The 27,731-nt window shown below is 39.0% G+C and overlaps 3 long non-coding RNA genes across 3 annotated transcripts in view; all 3 read right to left on the reverse strand.

The window, feature by feature from the left end:
* LOC121395003 overlaps positions 1 to 820 on the reverse strand; it is a 50,577-nt gene extending 49,757 nt beyond the window's left edge. The window contains exon 1 of the long non-coding RNA XR_005962169.1: positions 747 to 820. This is a non-coding gene — a long non-coding RNA (uncharacterized LOC121395003). The remainder of the gene's footprint in view (positions 1 to 746) is intronic.
* A 15,278-nt stretch (positions 821 to 16,098) lies between these two features.
* On the reverse strand, positions 16,099 to 21,585 carry LOC121395005. Its single transcript, XR_005962171.1, has 2 exons — positions 21,248 to 21,585; positions 16,099 to 16,386 (listed from the first exon to the last, which is right to left on the reverse strand). It is a non-coding gene; the product is annotated as an uncharacterized LOC121395005 (long non-coding RNA).
* A 5,407-nt stretch (positions 21,586 to 26,992) lies between these two features.
* Positions 26,993 to 27,450, reverse strand: LOC108705785. Its single transcript, XR_001933895.2, has 2 exons — positions 27,279 to 27,450; positions 26,993 to 27,152 (listed from the first exon to the last, which is right to left on the reverse strand). It is a non-coding gene; the product is annotated as an uncharacterized LOC108705785 (long non-coding RNA).
* Between the last annotated feature and the right edge of the window lie 281 nt (positions 27,451 to 27,731).

Genomic DNA, 27,731 nt, shown 5'->3' on the forward strand with positions numbered 1-27,731 from the left:
TTGATCAGCCCTCCCCCCATAATTTCATAATAAGGTTACAAATATATGGCATTTCACCATGGGTCTATTAATCTTGCTCTAATTGACTTTCAACATAGGCATTCAGAAATATCTGAAAGAGGAAATGTGCATTTTTCCTAGTAGCCTTAAGCCAGAGGCCACCCAGCCAAGACGCTAAGGCCTGCTCCACAGTTTGGGAAGCCTGGTGTTAAGAGACTGATTTAGCACCTGTCTTACTGAAAAGTGGCTAAATGATATCCATTGGATAAAACAAGTAAAATAATAGATACCACAAGTCAAGATTGTGTTGTATATCCCACAAAATGGTGCTAAAAGTACAAGGACTACCCCAGGAGATTCTCTGTTTGTTCAAGTTTGAAGGAGTACTTCCCAGTAAGGTATTATTATTATTAACATGTATTTATATAGCGCCAACATATTGCGTAGCACTGTATATATTTATATCTTACTGAGTGAGATTAGCTTGAGGAATAGTGCAAGACATTAAATGCACCTTTAAAATTCATACAGCTTTCTAAAATGAATGAGTATCTCTTTTTTTTGAGTTTCTTGGCATATTATACAATTTGAATGGAAGAAGATTTTAGTTACTTGTCAATGTATTTAATTATCCAGTAACTCAGTGTTTTACGCCTCCTTACAATCTTCACAATAGTTAAGCAACTAATCCCTTTTTCCAGTAATAAAAATAAAATTTGTTCAGTAAAAAACTCCTTGATTCTTACCCTGAATAATTTTCTTCTATTTTGTAGCATGTGGAAGTTTAATTACAGCAGATTCGATTGGCACAACAATTTCCTCATCGTTGAATCCTGCCAAAATATGAGAATCATGTTTAAATGGAGTGACATGATTGGATATGTTGTGCAATCTGAATAAAATCTCAATTCCATTTTTATACCCCCCTTACCCCAGGATAGGGCATATCAGTACATGATTGGTTCTCTCTTGATCTACCATATTCACCATCTATCTTCATTTTACCCTGACGGCTGCTTGCCCTATTTTTTTTTTTGCTTTACATTCGACAAGGCAAGGACTGCATTATAAATACATCTTAAAACAAATGTAGACCTTCAAAACCAATTAATGTAAAATTACTCTGAGCTCCCTTCTAAACATTTTTGAAATATGCAAATGTCTTAATTGTTTTTCTAGTTTTTAAGATTTTAGCCATTTTATAGTGCTAATATAATAAATTCCTTAGGCCAACTGGCTACAGTTGAAAGAAAGTGAGAATGGGAACAACTTGTGATGTGAATTTCCTTTTCTGACTTACTTCATTTTCTCCTAACTGTAGCCAATTGGCCAAAGTGAACACCAGAAAGAACTGTTTTTTAAGTTCATAATTTAGGCATGTGATACCTTATATTGCAACCCAATATCCAGAACACTGTGAATTACTGGAACACCATCTTCTATTAAGTCCATTTGTAAAAAATAATCTATTTCCGTTATCTCTGAAATAATAAAACAGTAGTTTGTACTTGATAGTAACTAAGCTGCATGAATTCATATTGGTGGCAAAATAATCATATCGGGTTTATTAAATATTTGATTTTTAGCAGACTTATCTGGAATAAAACAGGTTCCAAGCATTTCAGATAATAGATCCCATACCTGTATTAGCGTGTCAAAACTACTGATAACTTGAAAATGTAAATAAAACACAAATACTAGATACTTAATAAAAATTGCATAAGTACTTAGAAGTACACTCAGCACTTCTACCTTCATTTGTTGTGGAGGTTTACATTGCAGTTATCACACATTAAGTAAGAAATGTAGCAATTATCTGCCTCTTGAACATTCTTTTAATAGTGTATTGCATAACTTTTAGTAGATCATGGCATTATAAAAATATATTTTTCTTGCCAATTATTATATGCCTCGTACAGATAAATATATTGTTATTTTTCTCGCCAGATAATCATGCCATACTTTCTTTCACAGATTTTGAGACTGAGGATAGAAACAATAATTGTACATCAGAATATGTTGAAATCCTGGATGAAAATAACCCTAATGCCCCTGTTTAAGGTTTGTTTTCAAATAAGAAAAACTAGAAAGTGCAGCTCTAGTCAGACTACTGTGGCAGTATCAGCTTTTCATTATTAGATTATTAGGCTGGGGAGAAAGGCCTAATAAAGCAATTGAAATAGGATCCCATTCAAAGCACCATTTCATTCATACAGATATGGGATTCGTTATCCGGAAACCCATTATCCAGAAAGCTCCGGAAATGGCAATATCCCATAGACTCCATTTTATGAAAATAATCCAAATTTTTAAAAAGGATTTCTTTTTTTCTGTAATAATAAAACAGTACATTGTACTTGATTCAAACTAAGATATAATTAATCCTTATTGGAGGCAAAACCAGCCTATTGGGTTTATTTAATGTTTACATGATTTTCTAGTAGACTTGAGCTATGAAGACCCAAAGTACAGAAAGATCCATTATCCAGAAAACCCCAGGTCCCAATCATTCTGCATAATAGATCCCATACCTGTATATAATGATTTGGCCCGATGGCCAAAAGCCCAGATCTAGTGTGTGTGTCTATGCTGCACACAACCTTATTTTTGCCCTTGGGCCAAATTATAATAATGGCCAAAAACTGGGCTTGTACACTGGTCACTGGCATATGAGATATACATGGCTATTATTCAGTGCGTAGCTTTCAGGTATGTGATTCAATTTCAATTTCAACTCTAGCAGCTTCGAGTCTAAACATTACAAATGGTGCTTGTTTTATCATCCGTTTGCATTTGCAATTTGCTTTTTAGGACGATACTGTGGTAGAACTATTTCCCATCCTATTACATCTTTCAGCAACACCCTTGTTGTAAAATTTATATCTAATAACATCACCAGAGCCAAAGGTCTTCATGCAACATTTGCTGCTTCAACATCAGGTGAGCACATTATAAATGGATGTGTTTCTTTATATATATGTGGCAATCGATCCAGACACTGTTCAAGTGTAACATTCTAGCACTTTCCCATTTTTGGTAAGTTTTCTTTAATGTGGTCTGGGATTCAAAAGGAAGATAAATGTATTCAGCTTGATGAAGAATTGGTAAAGTTCCTAAAGTGCTCTGGGAACCCATAGGATTTTTGGGGAGACATTTAAACAGTGTTGCGAAGATCTAGCCAGCAGGAACCTAAGAAAGAGTCCCTTTTGATACTTTCAGAATATACAAAGCAGAACTGACACACAAAAGCAGAGCCACGTGCAGAATACCTCCATGTAGAGAAACTGCTTGCTTAGTTTGCATGCTGTATTGAGAATAATTAGGGCACATGTACGTCGCAAGTGCAGTGAGCAAAGTGCAATTTTAAGAGCAATGGCCGTGTTTTTTTTCTACAATGCAGTGATTTCTGGGAATTCTGGTTTTGTTGCGGTCACAAAGGGGTGATGTTCTTGACTCAATTGAGTTGTGACTACTGCAATTATGCTGTGTCTACCTCAATTGCTTTGTTGCAAAGTGGGTGCAATTGCATTGAGTATATGCAAAATCTGCACAAGATTATTTTTGGTATTTACAGGTGTAATTTTCAGTGTTTGACACGTGAGTGGCACATGTGTCAGTAGGCTCAGCAGCACTTAATTAGGAAAGGAACACAGGAAGGATTGAGAGTGCAACTACAGTATATATATATTTAATGAAAGTGGTGTTACTCTCAAAAGACTAACTGCATATGTGGATGTACATGATCATCTTCCAGTTGTGACTGTTGTACATTTTTTGGCATCAATGATACAGACATTTTTCAACATTAAGGGGGTTATTTATCAAAATCCGAAAAGTTCTCACAATTTTCTGAAAACTAATCCGACCAAATCCAAACTGATTTTTCCCTTTATTTATCAATAAACTTTCCAGAAAATGTCTTGTTTGGGAAAAAAACTCAATAAAATTGTGCAAAAATCTGAATTCGCAACTTTTTCAATTTGACGCCTGACTACCGCCACTTTTTCATTTTTGCCGCCCGGTTCCCGTCTCTTTTCCAGATTTGACACCCGAATACCACCACTTTTCCGTAACCCAGTGCAAATCAGTATATCTTCGAAACATCTGCCATTGACTTCTACATGTATGTAATTCTGTTGAGATACTTTTTAGATAACAGGGCCTTACTCATTCTCATTAAAAAACAAAAAATCTTTATGAATGTGGAAGAGGCAGTAGAAAGGCAGTACTGCCAAACTGTAGTCATGTTAACTGGAAAATAAACAGATCAACAGATATTTTAGAAGTAGAATAGTAGCTAAGAAAATAAACCAGCAGTACTATTATTACTTTGGGCCAAGAATCTAGTGAACCATATTTTGAGTTTAGTCCATCTCCAGTGAGCTTGATTACAACCTATGAATTAGTTCAGTGGATATAATTTGATGACATATTTAGAACTTTATTTCCTACAGCATAATTCATATTTATCTTTGTTTCTAGCATTCAGAGGCATATTACATATGGAAACAGGAGCATTTAACAGCCCTTGCTATCCGGAGAACTATCCAGTGAATACAGAGTGTGTTTGGAACATTCTTAGCGCTCCTGGCAACCGTCTACTGCTATCTTTCATGTAATTCCACCTCTGTTTTATTCTGCTATAATGGCCTTAGAGGAAGGAAGTCCTTTGTCTGGCAGGAAAACAATGTGACAACTGTTTTATCATTAGAAAGATAAAACCGTGAAGATCAGCTCTTTTGTTAAATATCATAACATTTCATGTTTAAATGAGACAGACAAGAATGCTTTTTTTAAAGGACCAATAACATCAACAATGTTCAGAATATTCTGAATTAGTGTACCAAAAAATGCAATATTGTTACCAAATTAAATGGGTTTAATAGTGCCTGAAAGCAGTGTTTAGCCTTATATCAGTTAAGGAATGCAACACATTAAGCATAAATTCAAAGTGAGAATCAAGTAATGACTTATGATTGTCATTTTCTGGGCCACAAATAGTTTTCCAATATGGGGAGAGTGCAATCTGCCTAAAGGGTCCCTTGAACAACTCATCATCATAATTGACATGTATTGTGATTGACATGTATTGTGATTGTGGTGATCTGCTAAACTATAGGCTTAACTGCCTGGCCATTTTGTTTATTCAACACTTGTTACTAGACATTATAGACCAGAGGTTTCACAATCAAACTGGACACAATGAGTAACTCACCTAAAATCATTTTATTTTTAAGTAGTGGTCCCTTAATATAGTTTTGCTGGCTTTAGTTTGTACCAAGAAGCACAGCCAAACACTATTAAAATTGATTAAAGGTTTGGCTCACCTTCACCTTTTAGTAATCAGTCCGTTCTAACGAATTTTTAATTTGGCCTTCATTGTTTATTTTTTATCATTTTACAATTATTTGCCTTTTATCTTCTGACTCTTTCCAGCTTTCAAATGGGTGTCGATTTTTTCTAGTTGAGTTTGTTAAATTTTTCAAGATTTATTATGTCCGAAGCTTATAAAAGTCTGAATCCGAAAACACTCCATCTAAAACCTACCAAATGCATGTAAAAATTAATGGCAGCTTTCCCTTTAACCATTTAAAGATGTGTTTAACTATCACAAAAATCTTCAAATGGCAATTTGATAAAGTCATAGGATTCAAATTGAAACTTGATTTTTTCGAGTTTTTTTTTTTCATCTAATTTTTGAGACCTGAAATATTAGTAAATAAGTCAAATTAGTAAATGGGAGCTAAGTTGAGTTTATTTCTGGTAAAATATGAGGGAAAAAAATAACCCATTTTATGTTACATACGGTATACGTTTTCTGTATATACATATAGTTATTTTCTTTCTTTAGAAAACAGGGTGTGTTCAATGTTAAAAGAATTGAGTATTTATTAAAATCCCTAATATAGGCTCCCTTATCTGGAAACCCAATATCCAGAAAGCTCCGAATTACGGAATGGCTGTCTCCCATAGACTCCTTTTTATCCAAATAATCCAATTTTTTTTAAAATGATTTCCTTTTTCTCTGTAATAATAAAACAGTAGCGTGTACCTAATCCCAACTAAAATATAATTAATCCTTATTGGAAGCAAAACCAGCCCATTGGGTTTATTTAATGTTTAAATGAATTTCTAGTAGACATAAGGCATGAAGACCCAAATTACAGAAAGATCCATTATCCGGAAAACCCCAGGTCCAGAGCATTCTGGATAACAGGTCCCATACCGTACACTGTCATTTTAAAAATGTGTATAAAAAACATTTTATGACCGCTGACATGATTGATGAGATGTTGCATCTTTATACGATGGTTTACAAAGTTTTTCTTGAGCGTCCCTAACTGTGTCTCCTTTATCCTACCAGAGAACCTGACAACATAGGCTAGCCCTCACAGCAAAGTGAAAAGTGCCAAATGCTAAAGAGTTTTATAGAAGATCATGGTGGAAATAAGGATGGCCTCATGGGATTTCTCCTCAGCTGGGGCCCAGTAGGGTCTGGGCCTCGCAACAGATCCTTTGTTACTCTGATAGGCCCGTCATATCTTAGCTAAATTTACACTAGCCTCCTATTCATTAGGAAAACATGGCTTCAAGCTCTGAACAGCACTGGAGATTTTTTCTCTTTTAGATTTCTAGAGCTAGTGATTGTTTTGATATCACTGGCTCTTAAATCACTAATTATCATATGTTTGCTAAGCGTTAAAAAAAGCATAAAATCATTCAGGAAGGCTTGTTTCACCTGGATTTTAGGGCAGAGACACACGTGGAGATTCGGGGAGATTACAAAATCTCCTCTTCTTCGTGCGACTAATCTCCCCGAACTGCCTTTCCCTGCCTTCCTCCCAGCTAGAATGGCACCTGGAGCACTTTGTGTTTCGAAGTCGCCCGAAGTTTCCTCGTGAGACGACTTTGCTAATTTATATTCTATCTGGCGAGAAGGCATTTAGGGGAAATTAGTCACCCAAGGAAGAGGCGATTTGTCGTTGGGCGACTAATCTCCCCTGAATCTTAGCGTGTTTCACCACCCTTAACTGAAAGGGCACAAAGAATGCAACAAAAAAAGTACTCACTTGCAGGGCTGGATTTACATAGCGGGCCCTACAGCAATCGTACGAAAGTTAAAAAAAAAAGCTGTGACAATCTCCCACTGAAGATCGGCAGATCGGCAATACACGCAGAGAAATTATCGGCAGCCGACAGAAATTTTGTAACCTGTTCGATCGACTGAACGACCGATCAGCATGGCGCGACAGATGTCAGGACACTCCACACACAATCCGATCGGATCTTTGCGTCTATGGCCAGCTTTATTCTTCTATTTTAGGTATACAATGGGTATCAGAAATAAATACCCTTTGCTTAGAAAGCTTTGTGGTAATGAAGCCCCAGATACAGAAGTGAAATCCTCTGATAACACTATGAGAATTATCTTAGATGGTTCTGTATCAAGTGGTGGCTTTCTGGCAACCTTCACTTCAATGGAAGATGCTGGTAAGCTAACAACACATTAACAATCCATGACATTTTCTGGCATTTGTTACGTACTCATCATAAACTGCTCCTCCATAACTTAAAATTAAAAATTCACTTTTATTACAAATACATTAACAGTTATATTGACCCCATACAAATAGCCTAACTCATTTTATGCTTACCCAGCACTTAATCATTCATTATATAAACTGCTTGCAAATAGTGCCCGAGCTAAAACTTGAGCCGATATTATGTCCTGCCTGTACTAACAATGTGCATGTTGCTCTAAAGCAGGGATCCCCAACCGTTTTTATGTGTGAGCCACATTCAAATGTAAGAAAAGGTTGGAGAGCAACATAAACATGCAAAAAGTTTAGGGGGGTGCAAAATATGGGCCTTAATTAGCTATTAGTAGCTCCTATATGGACTGGCAGCCTACAGGAGCCTCTGTTTGGCAGTACACATGGCTTTTATGCAGCTAAAGCTTGCCTTTAAATCAGAAATTGAAAAATAAGCACCTGCTTTGAGGTCACTGGGAGCAACATCCAAGGGGTTGGAGAGAAACATGTTGCTCGTGAGTCACTGGTTGGGGATCACTGCTCTAAACCACTTACAGTTTAGAGAAATTATTTTTACTTTTTTCATCTCCTGGTTATGATCAAGTCAGCAATTACACAAAAAATCTGAACTGTGAATGGATTATTCAAAACCCAAACCCTAAAAACTCTTCCACATTAATGTCATTTAAAAGATTGCACTTGGAATATCATCAGAACTGTCAACATGACTTTATTGAGATGCGTTTTGTTGAGTACTATACACTGTTTCATTTCCTCCCTTTCATGTTGAAAACTCATAAAAAATGAATTGTGGCAGATTTATGAAAAGCTCATTTGTTCAGCTGAAGTCTAAGAAATTGCTTCCAAAATCTGACTCGAAGTTAAATTCATGACTCCCCTAGCAATCAGTCTCAAGATTAATTAAGTGACTTAAATTATATGAGCCGGGTTAACATGAGCAACAGAAAAACTATTTGCATGAATAGATCTGATGTTTGCTCTACAAGGTAGTCTAAACTACCTATATAAACTGTCTTCAGCTGCAGGCAGATCGTGTCCAGCCAGTCTATGGAAACCCTCTGCCTATGGCACACCATAGTTATTACTGTGGGTTGGATATAGACAGGTTAATTTTGTGATAAATGCCCTAGACTGCATTATTGCCATACACTGTGGCCTCTACAACATATTCTGATTTTTAATGGCAGATTTTAGATGTGTACTAATATCTATGCATTCAGGGGCCCATTCACTTAGCTCGAGTGAAGGAATAGAGGAAAATAGAGGAAAAAAACTTAGAATTTTGAATGTTTTGTTTTTTGGCTACTTCGACCATCGAATGGGCTACTTCGACCTTTGACTTCGAAACGAACGATTCGAGCTAAAAATCGTTCAACAATCGACCATTCAATAGTCGAAGTACAGTCTCTTTAAAAAAAACTTCGACCCCCTAGTTCGCCACCTAAAACCTACCGAGGCCAATGTTAGCCTATGGGGAAGGTCCCCATAGGCTTTCCAAGGTATTTCTGATCGAAGGATAATCCTTCAATAGATGGATTAAAATCCTTCGAATCGTTCCATCGAACGAATTGCGCTAAATACTTCGACTTCGATATTCGAAGATAGTGAAGATGTAATCCGCCCAAAAACTGGGTGCTAAGAGCAATGTGGAAAACTTTGGTGCAAATTGACTCCCCCCACCCCATGCAGAGTTTTGCTCATGAATTCCATTGTCGTCTCATCCACCACTAGCCAAAAGGAACACTATCATGTAGGAGCAGAACTTAAGCCATTTTGGAAATGCCAAGCAAGTTGCATCTACATCATTATGGGCATCACATAGTTGTGGCACAGGCACACCATAGTTATATGGTGCAACTGAAGTACTGATGACAGGTGCAAGTTTGCTTAATCTGTATATTAAGCTGTTACAAGCGACTTTTAGTTGTATCTAGCAGAGTAACAGGTAATGAATGGAAAGGTAACAAACGAAAACTGTACCCCCGAACAATGTAGGTCTCTATAAAAAGATATTGCAAAAAACAGCTCATATATAAAACCCTGCTTCATGTAAATAAACAATTTTCATAATAATATACTTTGCTAGTAGTGTGTTCCATTGGGTAATCTTAAATAGAATATTGACATTTTAAAAAATAAGGGCTGCCCCCTGGGATCCTACGATTCATGGTGCACACAAGCAAACCCTACATGTTGGGTCACATGAGCCAATTAACAGACAGATTTCTGTCTTTTGCTTCCACACTTCTTCCTGTAACAGTTAGAGCTGCAGTATTTCTGGTCAGGTGATCTCTGAGACAGCACACAGACCATCACAAAATGGTGGTTCAAGGCAAGAGATGTAAAAGGGCAATATTTACTTAAATATATATTCCAGTTTGGTGAGATTCATTAATATGCCACTTAATTTGATAAAAAAACTATCTGTTACTTAAGCATTATTTTTGGGGGTATAGTTTTCCTTTAGAAACCTTCTTTAAAAATATATTTTGTCACACTTGCTAATATTCATATAATTAGGGACTTGTTTACTATTAGTAAAAAAAACCTTAGAAAAGTAATGGGAAAGGTCCCCATAGGCTAACATTGTACCTCGGTAGGTTTAAACTACCGAAGTATGTAGTCAAGGTATTTTTTAAAGAGACAGTACTTCGACTATCGAATGGTCGAATAGTCAAACGATTTTTAGTTTGAATCGTTCCAATCGAAGTCGAAGGTCGTAGTAGCCTATTCGATGGTCGAAGTACCCAGTAGCGTTCGTTGAGGGGGGCGGGCCCTGGTGCGTGACGCATTTGGCCGAGTTTTCAATGGCGAACGGACTGCCGGGGGGCCCTGAGGGGGGTGCGGGCCCTGGCCCGCTCGCACCCCCTGCTTCCCCGGTAGTTCTGCCACTGGAAGTACCCAAAAAAATACTTTGAAATTCGACGTTTTTTTACTTTGAATCCTTCACTCGAACTTAGTAAATGTGCCCCCTAGACTCTCATAGTTTCTCCTTAAACTTTTTCATTTCAACTTAATTAATTGCGGTGCCTTATAGCTTCATGTTACGCCATATTTTATGTTCTTTAAAAATTGTTCTCTATCCTATCATCTATAAACTGTAACTTTAGTTCTGAGAAAGAATTGATGGCTACAGGTTGTGGGGACACTGCTCCGGCCCCTGTCATTTCTCCAAGAAGTGTGATCAGAGTAATGTTCCAGTCACAAGACACACCAGGAAGTGGGTTCTTTGCCTCTTTTATCAGCAGTAAGTAATATCCTACAGTTATTATACAATAGGCTTTCCTCACCACCCAAAAATATTTTTAAATATGTGTTGGATTTTGACATGATCACACAATTCAGCATCTCTTAAATGTACAGTCTCAGCACTGGATTAGCTGTATTCCCTATCAATAAGAATATTCTGAAAAATAAACATCTGGGACATTAGTATAAATACTGTCCAAGCCAACAACCTCCCAACTGTCCCGATTTGGGCAGGGCAGTCACGATATTGATGCCAGAAAAAAATACAAAGCTTCTGCAACTTAATTAAATACGAAGGCTATTAGCAGAGAGCCCACAACACACATCGTCTGCATTTTTATATAATTGTAACTCATAAGATAAACAAGTCTCTTTGGAGATTTGAGACTAGCATCTTAAAGGGCAATTTCATCTTAATTCGCAAAACTGTTATAAGTATAATTCATAAAACACGGCCATTAATCCCCCAAAATGTTTTCAAACTCTCCATAACCTGCCAAATGTTGTAAAGTGGATGTGGTATTTAGGGGATGTGGCCACAGAATGGGTGTTGTAAAATAATTTTCACGGCAGCAAATATTTTTGTCCCTCTACTTTTTTCAAATGTTGGGAGGTATGCTGTATTTTTGTCCCAGAGGGAGTTCAGGGTAAATGATCATAAACATGAGGATTTCGATTTAATTTCCTTTCGTCTTGGAGGCAATTGACATTACCGTTACATACCTCCCAACTGTCCCTTTTTCGGAAGGACAGTCCCTCTTTTTTTTTTTTTTAACAATTCTTTATTTAGGTAAATTTCAAGAAAAGGGGGAACAGAAAGAAAAAAAGGAGGGGGAAAAAAGGGCAACAAGTTCAGGTTTCCATAACATTCGCAGAAATATACAGAGCAAAAAATTCCAATAACAGTGTAGCAGGTAAACAGCAAGTTATTACTGTAATCAAACTTTTCACACATGCAATGTCTTCTACAGTATATGTCTAGACCTCATATAGGTGTAGTGTTATAAGGCCAAGTCACGTTTAAGGTCACATTATTACTGTATTCCCACCGAAGAAGTTAAGATTTTCGAGACTGGACAGAATGAGGGTGAAGACCCTAAACAGCCTTATGAATTTACTATTAGTTGTTTCGACAAAAATAAATCCATGGGTACCATGTCTCCCAATATGCTTTGCTTTGGTTGTGAGAGAGAAGGGTAATCTCTTCCATTTGTCTCACTTCCTCAACTTTCAGTAGCCATTCTCCTATTGACGGAGCTTCGATTGATTTCCATTTTCGGGGTATTAAAGCTTTAGCTGATTGCATGAGGTGCAAGGTAAGTGGGTCTTTTATTAGGTTTTTGTTATCGTGATGTATATTAAATAAAATAGATTCTGGTCTATCTAGCGAGAAGTTAGATTGTGTTACGGCATTAACTGTCTCCAATACCTCTTTCCAAAATGATTGTAAAATAGAACAAGTTATCCACACATGAGTATGATTCCCTTCAGCAAGGTTACACCTCCAACATAATCCCGAACTATTAGGGTACATTTTCCGTAACTTCATAGGCGTATAGTGCCATCGAGTAACCAACTTATAAATTGCTTCTCTCGTTTTGGCAGCCCTATTCGTTTTGTATATTAGTTTAAGAATGTCAGTCCACATTTTATCCGAGAATACAAAGTTTAACTCCCTAGTCCATTCCATTCGTTGATGGTACAGGCTCGTGCCTTTTGCTTCAATCAGTAATTTATATGTTTTGGAAAGAGGTTTGGTAATGTCTATTGAGGAGGACGCCATCGTCTCCCAGGAAGTCTCAGGTCTCTTCCAATCTCTAAGTGCAATTGAACGAATAAATACATGTAACTGATTATAGTTCCAGATATCCCTGGGATGGCAACCCCATCTCTTTTGTATCTCTGCCAAAGCAATGATTTTCCCAGTTTTAATTAAGTCACATATTTTGGTCACCTTTGAGCCCCAATGTCCCCATCTTTGGAAAGCCCCTTTTTCCATGCTTGGTGGGAATTGGGGATTGAAGGTCAATGGCTGCAATATATAAGGGTACATAGTTAAATTGTAAGTGAGTTTATTTTTGTGCCATTCCCGAAGTGTAGCACCTATTAATGGGTGCTGTAAAATCTCCTTCGGGACAAATTCCAAATCAGTCCATAGGTTGTTGATTAATGGATAACCCACTGTCGCGTGTTCTAAAATCCGCCAGTCTTTATTTCTAATTCCCTCTCTCCAATCCAATATTCTAGCCAAGTGGGAAGCAATATAGTAAAGATATGAATCTGGCAGGCCGAGACCACCTTTCTCTTTCGGTGATATGAGGAGAGTATGTTTTAGCCTAGGGTTTTTCCCATTCCAAATAAATCTGGAAATCATAGATTTAACAGATTTAAAGAATGCCTGCGGGACTGTAATTGGAAGAGCTTGAATAAGATATAAAAGTTTGGGCATAAAGGTCATCTTAATGGCTTGGAGTCTACCCGACCAAGATAGTTTAAGTTTCTCCCAAAGCACTAACAATTTCTGCAAAGAGGTCAGCAGTGGCAAGTAGTTATCCTGATATAGTTGTTCCATATCTGCCCTTAAATGTATCCCTAAGTATTTAATGGAGGGCTCCGCCCATTTAAATGGGAAGCTTGATTTTAATTCCCGAGCTCTAGAGAGAGGTAAGTTTACATTTAGAATCTCTGATTTTGTGTAATTGACCTTAAAATTAGAATAAACTCCAAATTCCTTCATGAGAGCTATTACCTTAGGAAGAGAAGTAGTAGGCTTTGTTATGCACAAGAGCAGGTCATCCGCGAATGCAATACATTTGTATTCTACACCTGTCGCTATTTTTCCTGAGATATTAGTGTCACGTCTAATGTGAGAAAGTAAAATTTCCATGACCATGACAGTCCCTCTTTTGACAGCTCAACCCGCAGTCCCTCATTTGTACTGGAAAGTCCCTCTTTTCTCTGCACTGAACAGCCTGAAAAAAAAACAAAGTTTCTCACTTAATTGGCTTTTAACAGAGAGCCCAGAACAGCTAACAGGTGCAAATAAGATACTTTGTAACAATTTTGAGACACAAAAACACAGTTTAGATAAGGAGAAATATTTTCAAACTTTCATAACCTGCCAAATTTTGTAAAACAAACATGGTAATTAGGGGGTGTGGCCACAGAAAGGGGTGTGGTCAAAAAATTGCTGCACTACGTGCGGAAAAAATTTTTGTCCCTCTTTTTACTTCCAAAATGTTGGGAGGTATGCCGCTAGTAAGTGATAGGGAACACTGATATTTCATTGTAAGCGTAAGATTGCTGGAAGAAATAAAAAAGGGGAGATGTCACAGTTACATTGATGTATGGTTAAAGAGGGAAACAAAGGAAGGAGAAACTTTCTACATCATTTTTTTGCTTTTAGAGTTGCCTCGTTTGTGCAGTGACTAGCAGTGTTTATATAACTTTAAGCTGTGCAGCTTTTGTGTACAATCCCCGATTTCTTGATAAAATGTTCAGCTTTAATTTCCTTAACATTTACAGTAGTAATGTTAGTATGTGCTATGCAGCTAAGACATTTAAAAAATACAAAAAGGGCTCTCTGTGTTTAACAGAGATTTCACTAAACCATGAATATTTCATTCATATTTGACTTTCTTATATAACACCATTAAAACTTACCTATTAAAAACAGCTAATATATGTTTCTAAAATTGCCATCAACTAATTGTAGAAAACAATAAAAAAATAAAAAAGTAATAACCTTTTTTTCCAGAGTGTGGCGCCAACTTCACAAATTCATCTGGGCGAATTATGTCTCCCAGTTACCCAAATATATATAGTAGCAATTTGAGTTGCAACTATACCATTCACGCTGAAGCTAATATGTTCATTGTCCTGTTCTTTCAGAATTTTGAAATTGACTGTAATTCAAAGCGTTTGTTTGTCCATTGCCAAATAATTTAATTGGTGATGTCTCTATACTGTATATGTGTATGTCTGTGGTTCAATGAATGTTCAAAGAACACTAGTAGTAAATAGTAAAATGCTGACATTGTGGGGCATATTTATCAAGGGTCGAATTTAGAATTTGAAAAACTTCGAAATTCGAATTCAAGACCAACTGAAATTAAGTTGAAGTTTTTTTGGCTGAATAGGTCCGTTTTAGATCGAATAGGTCCGTATTCGGTTGAATTCACATTATACGAAACAAAGTAATGGCGTATTCGATCTAATTCGATTCAAAGTTTTCCACCAATTGACTCCAAATAGGTTCTAGGAGGTCACCCATAGGCTAAAACAGCAATTCGGCAGGTTTTAGATGGCGAATGGTTGAAGTCGAATTTTTTTCAAATTCGAATCGAATTTGGACTATTCCCTAGTCAAAATACACAAAAAATAGCTTGAAATTCAATTTTTTTGCATTCAAAATTTCACCTTGACCTTTGATAAATCTGCCCCTGTATATAGGGTGTGATTTATCATCAAAATTCTTTGTTGTAGCATCTTGAATTATACTGTGTTTGTTCACTTTTAAAATTAATAACAGTAATCTAGCTGCTTGATATTTTTGTGTGTTTGCATATCCTAAAATTGTTGGCAAAATAAAGGCTCTATTAGTATTCTATATGAGATATAAAAACAGTTGTATGCACATAAAATGACCTCCTTTAGAATAATGGAGATCAGATCATTTTAATCGGCTACTTAAAACATAAGCAAAACTTGAAGATTACATTTCTGTTTTTGCATTATAGATGACTTGTTTGGTTAAATATAACAATGTCTGCATTTCCTAAACAAACTCCAGCTTAGCAACTCACTGTCTTTCATCACACACAGAAGAATGTGCTAAGTCATACAGTCCTACATTTATGTCAAAAGCTCTCCCTGCTTCTATCCTTGAATTAAAACAATAGGTTTATTTTTCAACCCCAGTCTATGTATAATATACTCTCATTACAATGACCAGGAACTATGTAGTAAGGCCCAATAAATAAGCACACGTGCACATTATTTAGAGGAAGGACATATTAATTAATATGAATATTGTTTAAAAATTGTTTAAACACTGACCAATATTAAAATGAGGTTGGCCTGTAATATAAACTGATGCTACAGGACTGATTATTAAATTCTGATGCTAATTGTACTGGTTTCTGTGCTGCTGCATGTTATATATTCCCCCCCGCTAATTTTTTATACTGTACATGCAAAATAACAGGGCAATTTGCATCTAAATTTGCATTTTATCTTGTTCCCAGTGGCCTCAATGATGCAGGTTATTTTACATTTGAATGCAGCTCAATTGTTGAAAAGGGGGACCCCCCTCCCCAGGAATTAATTCTTCCCTCTAGCTTACCTATCCTATCTTACCCATGGCCTACACACTCCTAAGCCTGGCTGCTCCTAGCCACACTCAGGAGTGCCCCAGCACCTATCACATTCACCTGTGGGCACCAGGGAGACCCCCTACCTGCCTCCCTATTTCCCTATCATTTCCCATGGCCTACACACTCCTAAGCCTGGCTGTTTATAGCCACACTCAGGAGAGCCCCAGCACCTATCACATTCACCTGTGGGCACCAGGGAGACCCCCTACCTGTCTCTTGTATGTTTTTGGAATGTGGGAGGAAACCGAAGTCCTCGGAGGAAACCCACACAGACACAGGGAGAACATACAAACTCCTTACAGAAAGGGCCCAGGTTGGAATTGAACCCAGGACTCCCAGCTGCAAGACACAGTGCTACCCACTGTGCCACTGTGCTGCCCTACCTATATATACTGTCACTCATATATATCCTTTCCACTTTCCTATGACATCATCATCATGGGAAGGTCACATGACACCTTCAGTGCTGCTTTACTGTTGCCTCAACAGCTCAAGCAGCTTTACTGTTACATGAACAGCTCTGGGGCTGAGACAATTCCAAAATTCTGTCTTAAAGGAGACATGGGGAGACCTGTTTATCAAAATTGTGAATTTTATAGACACAGGGCGAGGCTAAATCAGACTGGGAGCAGAGAGACATGGGACGGGACTCAAATCAGTTTAGAAACAGAGAGACACAGGCTAGGTTGCCACCTGGCCGGTAAAAATTATGGTGGATCCCAATGTTATTAATAGGGAAAAAAGATAAATATATAGGTATTTTTTTCCAGAAAAGGTGGCAACTCTAGACACAGGAGAGGATTAAATTAGGCTGGGAGCATGGGTGGATTTTTATTAAGGCTCGGGAAGGCTAAGGCTTCCCAAACCTGACAAAAAAAAAAATAAAAAAGATTTACTGACTGTTTTTTCACTTAAGTTGTAAGTCCCGGTCCTGCCACAAGGGGATTGGCTGAGTTGGAGGAGGAAATGTGAACCTTCCTTCAGCCTAGCCAATCCCCTAGTGGCAGAAACTTTACACTCTGAATGGAAAAAGTAGAAGTAGTTTACTGTTGGTTGGGAGCAGAGAGACACAGGGCAGGGTTAAATTAGGCTGGGAGCATGGGCGGGTTTTCATTAAGGGATATGTGAATCATGAGCATGCTCAGTTCTTCTCAACTCAGATTAATAAACACACCCAGTCAGTGAAGAGATGTCATTGCTGGTCGCCATAGAAACTCTGCTTTTGATGTCTGCTCCTATTTTTAAATCCTAACCCCTCTCCTGAGCTCAGAGTAACCATTACAGTGCTCAGTCCAAGCAGGACTTGTCATCATAGTAAATTCTACCCATTGCACCCCCTCATACAGCGACCCCTTCTGCTGCATTGCATTGTCCTGTGTATAGCAGCATACTGTATGTGTATAATGGGTATAATTCTATAGATTCTATCGTTATTCAAGGTTGTCAAACGTCTTTTCCAGTGTGGCCCTGCACACAGATGACCAACAGGCTGATTTAATATTTGGCTACAGGGCCAATGATCAGATCATAACAAAGGCCATCAGGTGGGGAACCTATCACGGGCCAATTTCCTTGCTTAGTAATAAACTCCAATAAACTCCCCTATCTATGTAAATGGTGCAGCTTCAATAGGGAGCACTCAGGGCCGCCAGCAGGGGGGGACTACAGTCCCGGGCCCCGAGGATTTGAGGAGTTAAGGGGGGCCCATCCGTGCTGCACTTACTTGCATAGCCAGGTCCCTGCCATCAGTGAGCTTCAGACTTCGGAAGGGAGGGCTGGGTGGAGTTTCGATGGCTGCTTCTTGCTCTATGCGCTCTGATTCGCCATGATGTGTAAGTCCCGGTAAAGCCGCATGGGGATTGGATCTGTGAAGTTTGAACCTCCCATCTACTTTATCCAATCACGATGCAGCTTTACCGGGACTTACATTTCACTGGCAAATCAGAGCACAGGAAACTGAAGATCCCAGCACCTGAGCTCCCTGGCTAAGGTAAGTGAAGTTTTTTTGTTTTTTTTTTAACTTGTAGGGGCCCATGCCAAATATTTTTTTTAATAACTTGTAGGGGCCCTGGCCACTAATGATTTTTTTTTAATAGCTTGTAGGGGCCCTGCCCTGGCCAAATATTTTTTTAATAACTTGTAGGGGCCTTACCCAAATATTTTTTTTTGTAACTTGTAGGGGCCCTGGCTAAATGTTTTTAATAACTTGTAGGGGCCCTGGCAACTAATGCTTTTTTTAAATAACTTGTTGGGGCCCTGGACAAATGTGTTTTTTTTAATAACTTGTAGGGGCCCTGGACAAATGTGTTTTTTTAATAACTTGCAGGGGCCCTGGACAATGTGTTTTTTAATAACTTGTAAGGGCCCTGGACAAATGTGTTTTTTCATAACTTGTAGGGGCCCTGGACAAATGTGTTTTTTTAATAACTTGTAGGGGCCCAGGACAAATGTGTTTTTTAATAACTTGTAGGGGCCCTGGACAAATGTGTTTTTTGAATAACTTGTAGGGTCCCTGGACAAATGTGTTTTTTTAATAACTTGTAGGGGCCCTGGACAAATGTGTTTTTTTAATAACTTGTAGGGGCCCTGGCCACCAATTTTTTTCTTTAATTTGTAGGAGGCCCTGACCATCAAAACTTGTAGGGGGGCCCTGGGCACAAAGTTCTTTTTTTTAACTTGTAGGGGGGCACTTAATGTTTTAACGCTTGTGTCTTGTGTGGCCTTCATACTAATGAGTAAGGGAGGGGTAGTGATGGTGGCCCAGAAAATTTTGCTGTGCGGGTTCTGATGGCAGCCCTGGGAGCACTAGCCAAGCTCACATACAGTATAAAAATGGCTCCTCTACCCAAAACCAGCAATTTGCTATGTATGGTGCTACGCTTAAAGAGCTTGCAAGGGATAATACATGGGGGCACATTTACATAGGGTCGAATATCAAGGGTTAATTAACCCTTGATATTCGACCGTCGAAGTAAAATCCTTCGACTCCGAATATCGAAGTGGAAGGATTTATCGAATGGTTGAATAGTTGAACGATTTTTAGTTTGAATCGTTTGATTCGAGGTCGAAGTAGCCAATTTGATGGTTTTAGATGGCGAATGGTCGAAGTCGAATTTTTAAAGAGATTTTTTTCAAATTCGAATCGAATTTGGACTAATCCCTAGTCAAAGTACACAAAAGATAGCTTGAAATTCAATTTTTTTGCATTCAAAATTTCACCTTGACCTTTGATAAATCTGCCCCTGTATATAGGGTGTGATTTATCATCAAAATTCTTTGTTGTAGAATCTTGAATTATACTGTGTTTGTTCACTTTTAAAATTAATAACAGTGATCTAGCTGCTTGATATTTTTGTGTGTTTGCATATCCTAAAATCGTTGGCAAAATAAAGGCTCTATAAGTAGTCAATATGAGATATAAAAACAGTTGTATGCACATAAAATTACCTCCTTTAGAACTTGAAGATTACATTTCTGTTTTTGCATGATAAATGACTCGTTTGGTTAAATATAATAATGTCTGCATTTCCTAAACAAAGTCCAGCTTAGCAACTCACTGTCTTTCATGACACACAGAAGAATGTGCTAGGTCATACAGTCCTTCTGATACAGCACATAGGTTTGATAATCCAGGGACTATTTTGCTTCCATAATGCAACATTTATGTCAAAAGCTCTCCCTGCTTCTATCCTTGAATTAAAACAATAGGTTTATTTTTCAACCCCAGTCTATGTATAATATACTCTCATTACAATGACCAGGAACTATGTACTAAGGCCCAATAAATAAGCACACGTGCACATTATTTAGAGGAAGGACATATTAATTAATATGAATATTGTTTAAACACTGACCGATATTAATTACTACAAATCCATTCTTCTTAAAGGAACAATAACGTCAAAAAATAAAAGTGTTTTAAAGTAATGAAAATATAATGCATTGTTGTCCTGCACTAGTAAAACTGCTGTGTTTGCTTAAGAAACACTACTATTGTTTATATAAATAAGCTGCTGTGTAGCAATGGGGGCAGCCATTTAAAGGAGAAAAGGCTCAAGTTACACAGCAGATAGCAGATAAGCTCTGTCTGTTTAATGGTGTTATCTGTTATCCATTAGTTAACCTGTGCCATATAGCCGTTTTTCAAATTCCGCCATTGCTCCACAGCAGCTTTTTTATATGAACTATAGTAGTGTTTCTGAAGCAAAAACATCAGTTTTACTAATGCAGGGCAACATTACATGATATTTTCATTACTTTAAAACAATTAAATTTTTTGGAGTTACTGTTCCTTTAATGCTGTCTCCTGACAGCAGACACAGATTTACTCATTAATGTCAGTGTGCAAAGCTTTAGGCTACAGGCCATTTTGAAAGCAACTGCTGTGCATAATCTGGCATAGCTTCTGAACCTGCTCAGATAATGCAGTGACTACGATACAGTAAATCCAAGTGGTGGTAAAGGAGAAGTCAACCCTAAAAACGAATATGGAATACAATGATTGAGTTTATATACTAAACTCATTGCACCAGCCTAAAGTTTCAGCATGTCAATAGCAGCAATGATACAGAACTTTAAACTTGTCACAGGGGGTCACCATCTTGGAAAGTGTCTGCGAGTGGGCTCTGAGCAGCTGTTGAGAAGCTAAGCTTAGGGGTCGTCACAAATTATCAAGCAGAAAATTAGGTTGGCCTGTAATATAAACTGATGCTACAGGACTGATTATTAAATTCTGATGCTAATTGTACTGGTTTCTGTGCTGCTGCATGTTATATATTCCCCCCCGGCTAATTTTTTATACTGTACATGCAAAATAACAGGGCAATTTGCATCTAAATTTGCATTTTATCTTGTTCCCAGTGGCCTCAATGATGCAGGTTATTTTACATTTGAATGCAGCTCAATAGTGAAAAAGGGGACCCCCTCCCCAGGAACTAATTCTTCCCTCTAGCTAACCTATCCTATCTTATCCATGGCCTACACACTCCTAAGCCTGGCTGCTCCTAGCCACACTCAGGAGTGCCCCAGCACCTATCACATTCACCTGTGGGCACCAGGGAGACCCCCTACCTGCTTCCCTATTTCCCTATCATTTCCCATGGCCTACACACTCCTAAGCCTGGCTGTTCATAGCCACACTCAGGAGAGCCCCAGCGCCTATCACATTCACCTGTGGGCACCAGGGAGACCCCCTACCTGTCTCTTGTATGTTTTTGGAATGTGGGAGGAAACCGAAGTACTCGGAGGAAACCCACACAGACACAGGGAGAACATACAAACTCCTTACAGAAAGGGCCCAGGTTGGAATTGAACCCAGGACTCCCAGCTGCAAGACACAGTGCTACCCACTGTGCCACTGTGCTGCCCTACCTATATATACTGTCACTCATATATATCCTTTCCACTTTCCTATGACATCATCATCATGGGAAGGTCACATGACACCTTCAGTGCTGCTTTACTGTTCCCTCAACAGCTCAAGCAGCTTTACTGTTACATGAACAGCTCTGGGGCTGAGACAATTCCAAAATTCTGTCTTAAAAGAGACATGGGGAGACCTGTTTATCAAAATTGTGAATTTTAGAGACACAGGGCGAGGCTAAATCAGACTGGGAGCAGAGAGACATGGGGCGGGACTCAAATCAGTTTAGAAACAGAGAGACACAGGCTAGGTTGCCACCTGGCCGGTATTTTACTAGCCTGGCCGGTAAAAATGATGGTGGACCCCAATGTTATTAATAGGGAAAAAAGATAAATATATAGGTATTTTTTTCCAGAAAAGGTGGCAACTCTAGACACAGGACAGGATTAAATTAGGCTGGGAGCATGGCTGGATTTTTATTAAGGCTCTGGAAGGCTAAGGCTTCCCAAACCTGACAAAAAATAAAAAAGCTTTACTGACTGTTTTTTCCCTTAAGTTGTAAATCCCGGTCCTGCCACAAGGGGATTGGCTGAGTTGGAGGAGGAAATGTGAACCATCCTTCAGCCTAGCCAATCCCCTAGTGGCAGAAACTTTACACTCTGAATGGAAAAAGTAGAAGTAGTTTACTGTTGGTTGGGAGCAGAGAGACACAGAGCAGGGTTAAATTAGGCTGGGAGCATGGGCGGGTTTTCATTAAGGGATATGTGAATCATGAGCATGCTCAGTTCTTCTCAACTCAGATTAATAAACACACCCAGTCAGTGAAGAGATGGCATTGCTGGTCGCCATAGAAACTCTGCTTTTGCTGTCTGCTCCTATTTTTAAATCCTAACCCCTCTCCTGAGCTCAGAGTAACCATTACAGTGCTCAGTCCAAGCAGGACTTGTCATCATAGTAAATTCTACCCATTGCACCCCCTCATACAGCGACCCCTTCTGCTGCATTGCATTGTCCTGTGTATAGCAGCATACTGTATGTGTATAATGGATATAATTCTATAGATTCTATCGTTATTCAAGGTTGTCAAACGTCTTTTCCAGTGTGGCCCTGCACACAGATGACCAACAGGCTGATTTAATATTTGGCTACAGGGCCAATGATCAGATCATAACAAAGGCCATCAGGTGGGGAACCTATCACGGGCCAATTTCCTTGCTTAGTAATAAACTCCAATAAACTCCCCTATCTATGTAAATGGTGCAGCTTCAATAGGGAGCACTCAGGGCCGCCATCAGGGGGGCACTACAGTCCCGGGCCCCGAGGATTTGGGGAGTTAAGGGGGGTTCGTCCGTGCTGCACTTACTTGCATAGCCAGGTCCCTGCCATCAGTGGGCTTCAGACTTCGGAAGGGAGGGCTGGGTGGAGTTTTGATGGCTGCTTCTTGCTCTATGCGTCTGATTCGCCATGATGTGCAAGTCCCGGTAAAGCCGCATGGGGATTGGATCGGTGAAGTTTGAACCTCCCCTCTACTTTATCCAATCACGATGCAGCTTTACCGGGACTTACATTTCACTGGCAAATCAGAGCACAGGAAACTGAAGATCCCAGCACCTGAGCTCCCTGGCTAAGGTAAGTGAAGTTTTTTTGTTTTTTTTTTAACTTGTAGGGGCCCATGCCAAATATTTTTTTTAATAACTTGTAGGGGCCCTGGCCACTAATGCTGTTTTTTTAATAGCTTGTAGGGGCCCTGCCCTGGCCAAATATTTTTTTAATAACTTGTAGGGGCCTTACCCAAATATTTTTTTTTGTAACTTGTAGGGGCCCTGGCTAAATGTTTTTTAATAACTTGTAGGGGCCCTGGCAACTAATGCTTTTTTTTTTTTTTTAAAATAACTTGTTGGGGCCCTGGACAAATGTGTTTTTTTTAATAACTTGTAGGGGCCCTGGACAAATGTGTTTTTTTAATAACTTGCAGGGGCCCTGGACAATGTGTTTTTTAATAACTTGTAAGGGCCCTGGACAAATGTGTTTTTTCATAACTTGTAGGGGCCCTGGACAAATGTGTTTTTTTAATAACTTGTAGGGGCCCAGGACAAATGTGTTTTTTAATAACTTGTAGGGGCCCTGGACAAATGTGTTTTTTGAATAACTTGTAGGGTCCCTGGACAAATGTGTTTTTTTAATAACTTGTAGGGGCCCTGGACAAATGTGTTTTTTTAATAACTTGTAGGGGCCCTGGCCACCAATTTTTTTCTTTAATTTGTAGGAGGCCCTGACCATCAAAACTTGTAGGGGGGCCCTGGGCACAAAGTTCTTTTTTTTAACTTGTAGGGGGACACTTAATGTTTTAACGCTTGTGTCTTGTGTGGCCTTCATACTAATGAGTAAGGGAAGGGTAGTGATGGGGGCCCAGAAAATTTTGCTGTGCGGGTTCTGATGGCAGCCCTGGGAGCACTAGCCAAGCTCACATACAGTATAAAAATGGCTCCTCTACCCAAAACCAGCAATTTGCTATGTATGGTGCTACGCTTAAAGAGCTTGCAAGGGATAATACATGGGGCACATTTACATAGGGTCGAATATCAAGGGTTAATTAACCCTTGATATTCGACCGTCGAAGTAAAATCCTTCGACTCCGAATATCGAAGTGGAAGGATTTATCGAATGGTTGAATAGTTGAACGATTTTTAGTTTGAATCATTTGATTCGAGGTCGAAGTAGCCAATTCGATGGTTTTAGATGGCGAATGGTCGAAGTCGAATTTTTAAAGAGATTTTTTTCAAATTCGAATCGAATTTGGACTAATCCCTAGCCAAAGTACACAAAAGATAGCTTGAAATTCAATTTTTTTTCATTCGAAATTTCACCTTGACCTTTGATAAATCTGCCCCTGTATATAGGGTGTGATTTATCATCAAAATTCTTTGTTGTAGAATCTTGAATTATACTGTGTTTGTTCACTTTTAAAATTAATAACAGTAATCTAGCTGCTTGATATTTTTGTGTGTTTGCATATCCTAAAATCGTTGGCAAAATAAAGGCTCTATAAGTAGTCAATAGGGATGTCGCGGACTGTTCGCCGGCGAACTTGTTCGCGCGAACATCGGCTGTTCGCGCTCGCCGAATGTTCGCGAACGTCGCGCGACGTTCGCCATTTCGGGTTCGCCTTACCTGGCGCTTTTTTTTGACCTCTCACCCCAGACCAGCAGATACATGGCAGCCAATCAGGAAGCTCTCCCTCCTGGACCACCCCCACATCCCCTGGACCACTCCCCTTCCATATATAAACTGAAGCCCTGCAGCGTTTTTTCATTCTGCCTGTGTGTGTTTGCAAGAGCTAGTGTAGGGAGAGAGCTGTTAGTGATTTGAGGGACAGTTGATAGTAAGTTTGCTGGCTAGTAATCTACTTGATACTGCTCTGTATTGTAGGGACAGAACTCTGCAGGGATTTGAGGGACATTTCAGGTTAGGTAGCTTTGCTGGCTAGTAATCTACCTTCTACTGCAGTGCTCTGTATGTAGCTGCTGTGGGCAGCTGTCTGTCCTGCTGCTGATCTCTCATCTGCATCTGTTCTTCAAACCACTGCCACCTAGCTGTGTGAGTTTTTTCACATTCTGTCTAAATATCAATAATAATACCGTCTCCAGAAACACCACCTGAGTGACGTAGTGTGATTTCTGCCCTTTACAGCACAAAATGCAGCGCTGTGTCAACAATGGATTTTTTAGAAACATATTTGCCCTTGATCCCCCTCTGGCATGCCACTGTCCAGGTCGTTGCACCCTTTAAACAACTTTAAAATCATTTTTCTGGCCAGAAATGTCTTTTCTAGCTTTTAAAATTCGCCTTCCCATTGAAGTCTATGGGGTTCGCAACGTTCGCGAACCGTTCGCATTTTTGTCCGGACGTTCGCGAACATGTTCGCGAACTTTTTTTCCGACGTTCGCTACATCCCTAGTAGTCAATATGAGATATAAAAACAGTTGTATGCACATAAAATTACCTCCTTTAGAACTTGAAGATTACATTTCTGTTTTTGCATGATAAATGACTCGTTTGGTTAAATATAATAATGTCTGCATTTCCTAAACAAAGTCCAGCTTAGCAACTCACTGTCTTTCATGACACACAGAAGAATGTGCTAGGTCATACAGTCCTTCTGATACAGCACATAGGTTTGATAATCCAGGGACTATTTTGCTTCCATAATGCAACATTTATGTCAAAAGCTCTCCCTGCTTCTATCCTTGAATTAAAACAATAGGTTTATTTTTCAACCCCAGTCTATGTATAATATACTCTCATTACAATGACCAGGAACTATGTACTAAGGCCCAATAAATAAGCACACGTGCACATTATTTAGAGGAAGGACATATTAATTAATATGAATATTGTTTAAACACTGACCGATATTAATTACTACAAATCCATTCTTCTTAAAGGAACAATAACGTCAAAAAATAAAAGTGTTTTAAAGTAATGAAAATATAATGCATTGTTGTCCTGCACTAGTAAAACTGCTGTGTTTGCTTAAGAAACACTACTATTGTTTATATAAATAAGCTGCTGTGTAGCAATGGGGGCAGCCATTTAAAGGAGAAAAGGCTCAAGTTACAAAGCAGATAGCAGATAAGCTCTGTCTGTTTAATGGTGTTATCTGTTATCCATTAGTTAACCTGTGCCATATAGCCGTTTTTCAAATTCCGCCATTGCTCCACAGCAGCTTTTTTATATGAACTATAGTAGTGTTTCTGAAGCAAAAACATCAGTTTTACTAATGCAGGGCAACATTACATGATATTTTCATTACTTTAAAACAATTAAATTTTTTGGAGTTACTGTTCCTTTAATGCTGTCTCCTGACAGCAGACACAGATTTACTCATTAATGTCAGTGTGCAAAGCTTAAGGCTACAGGCCATTTTGAAAGCAACTGCTGTGCATAATCTGGCATAGCTTCTGAACCTGCTCAGATAATGCAGTGACTATGATACAGTAAATCCTAGTGGTGGTAAAGGAGAAGTCAACCCTAAAAACGAATATGGAATAAAATGATTGATTTTATATACTAAACTCATTGCACCAGCCTAAAGTTCCAGCATGTCAATAGCAGCAATGATAAAGAACTTCAAACTTGTCACAGGGGGTCACCATCTTGGAAAGTGTCTGCGAGTGGGCTCTGAGCAGCTGTTGAGAAGCTAAGCTTAGGGGTCGTCACAAATTATCAAGCAGAAAATGAGGTTGGCCTGTAATATAAGCTGATGCTACAGTACTGATTATTAAATTCTGATGCTAATTGTACTGGTTTCTGTGCTGCATGTTATATATTCCCCCCCCGGCTAATTTTTTATACTGTACATGCAAAATAACAGGGCAATTTGCATCTTATCTTGTTCCCAGTGGCCTCAATGATGCAGGTTATTTTACATTTGAATGCAGCTCAATAGTGAAAAAGGGGACCCCCCTCCCCAGGAACTAATTCTTCCCTCTAGCTAACCTATCCTATCTTATCCATGGCCTACACACTCCTAAGCCTGGCTGCTCATAGCCACACTCAGGAGTGCCCCAGCACCTATCACATTCACCTGTGGGCACCAGGGAGACCCCCTACCTGCCTCCCTATTTCCCTATCATTTCCAACGGCCTACACACTCCTAAGCCTGGCTGCTCCTAGCCACACTCAGGAGAGCCCCAGCACCTATCACATTCACCTGTGGGCACCAGGGAGACCCCCTACCTGTCTCTTGTATGTTTTTGGAATGTGGGAGGAAACCGAAGTCCTCGGAGGAAACCCACACAGACACAGGGAGAACATACAAACTGCTTACAGAAAGGGCCCAGGTTGGAATTGAACCCAGGACTCCCAGCTGCAAGACACAGTGCTACCCACTGTGCCACTGTGCTGCCCTACCTATATATACTGTCACTCATATATATCCTTTCCACTTTCCTATGACATCATTATCATGGGAAGGTCACATGACACCTTCAGTGCTGCTTTACTGTTGCCTCAACTGCTCAAGCAGCTTTACTGTTACATGAACAGCTCTGGGGAGACAATCCCAAAATGCTGTCTTAAAGGAGACATGGGGAGACCTGTTTATCAAAATTGTGAATTTTAGAGAGACACAGGGCGAGGCAAGTTACCCAAATATATATAGTAGCAATTTGAGTTGCAACTATATCATTC

The sequence above is a fragment of the Xenopus laevis genome, chromosome 6S (genome assembly GCF_017654675.1).
Source record: "Xenopus laevis strain J_2021 chromosome 6S, Xenopus_laevis_v10.1, whole genome shotgun sequence".
Lineage (NCBI taxonomy): Eukaryota > Metazoa > Chordata > Amphibia > Anura > Pipidae > Xenopus > Xenopus laevis.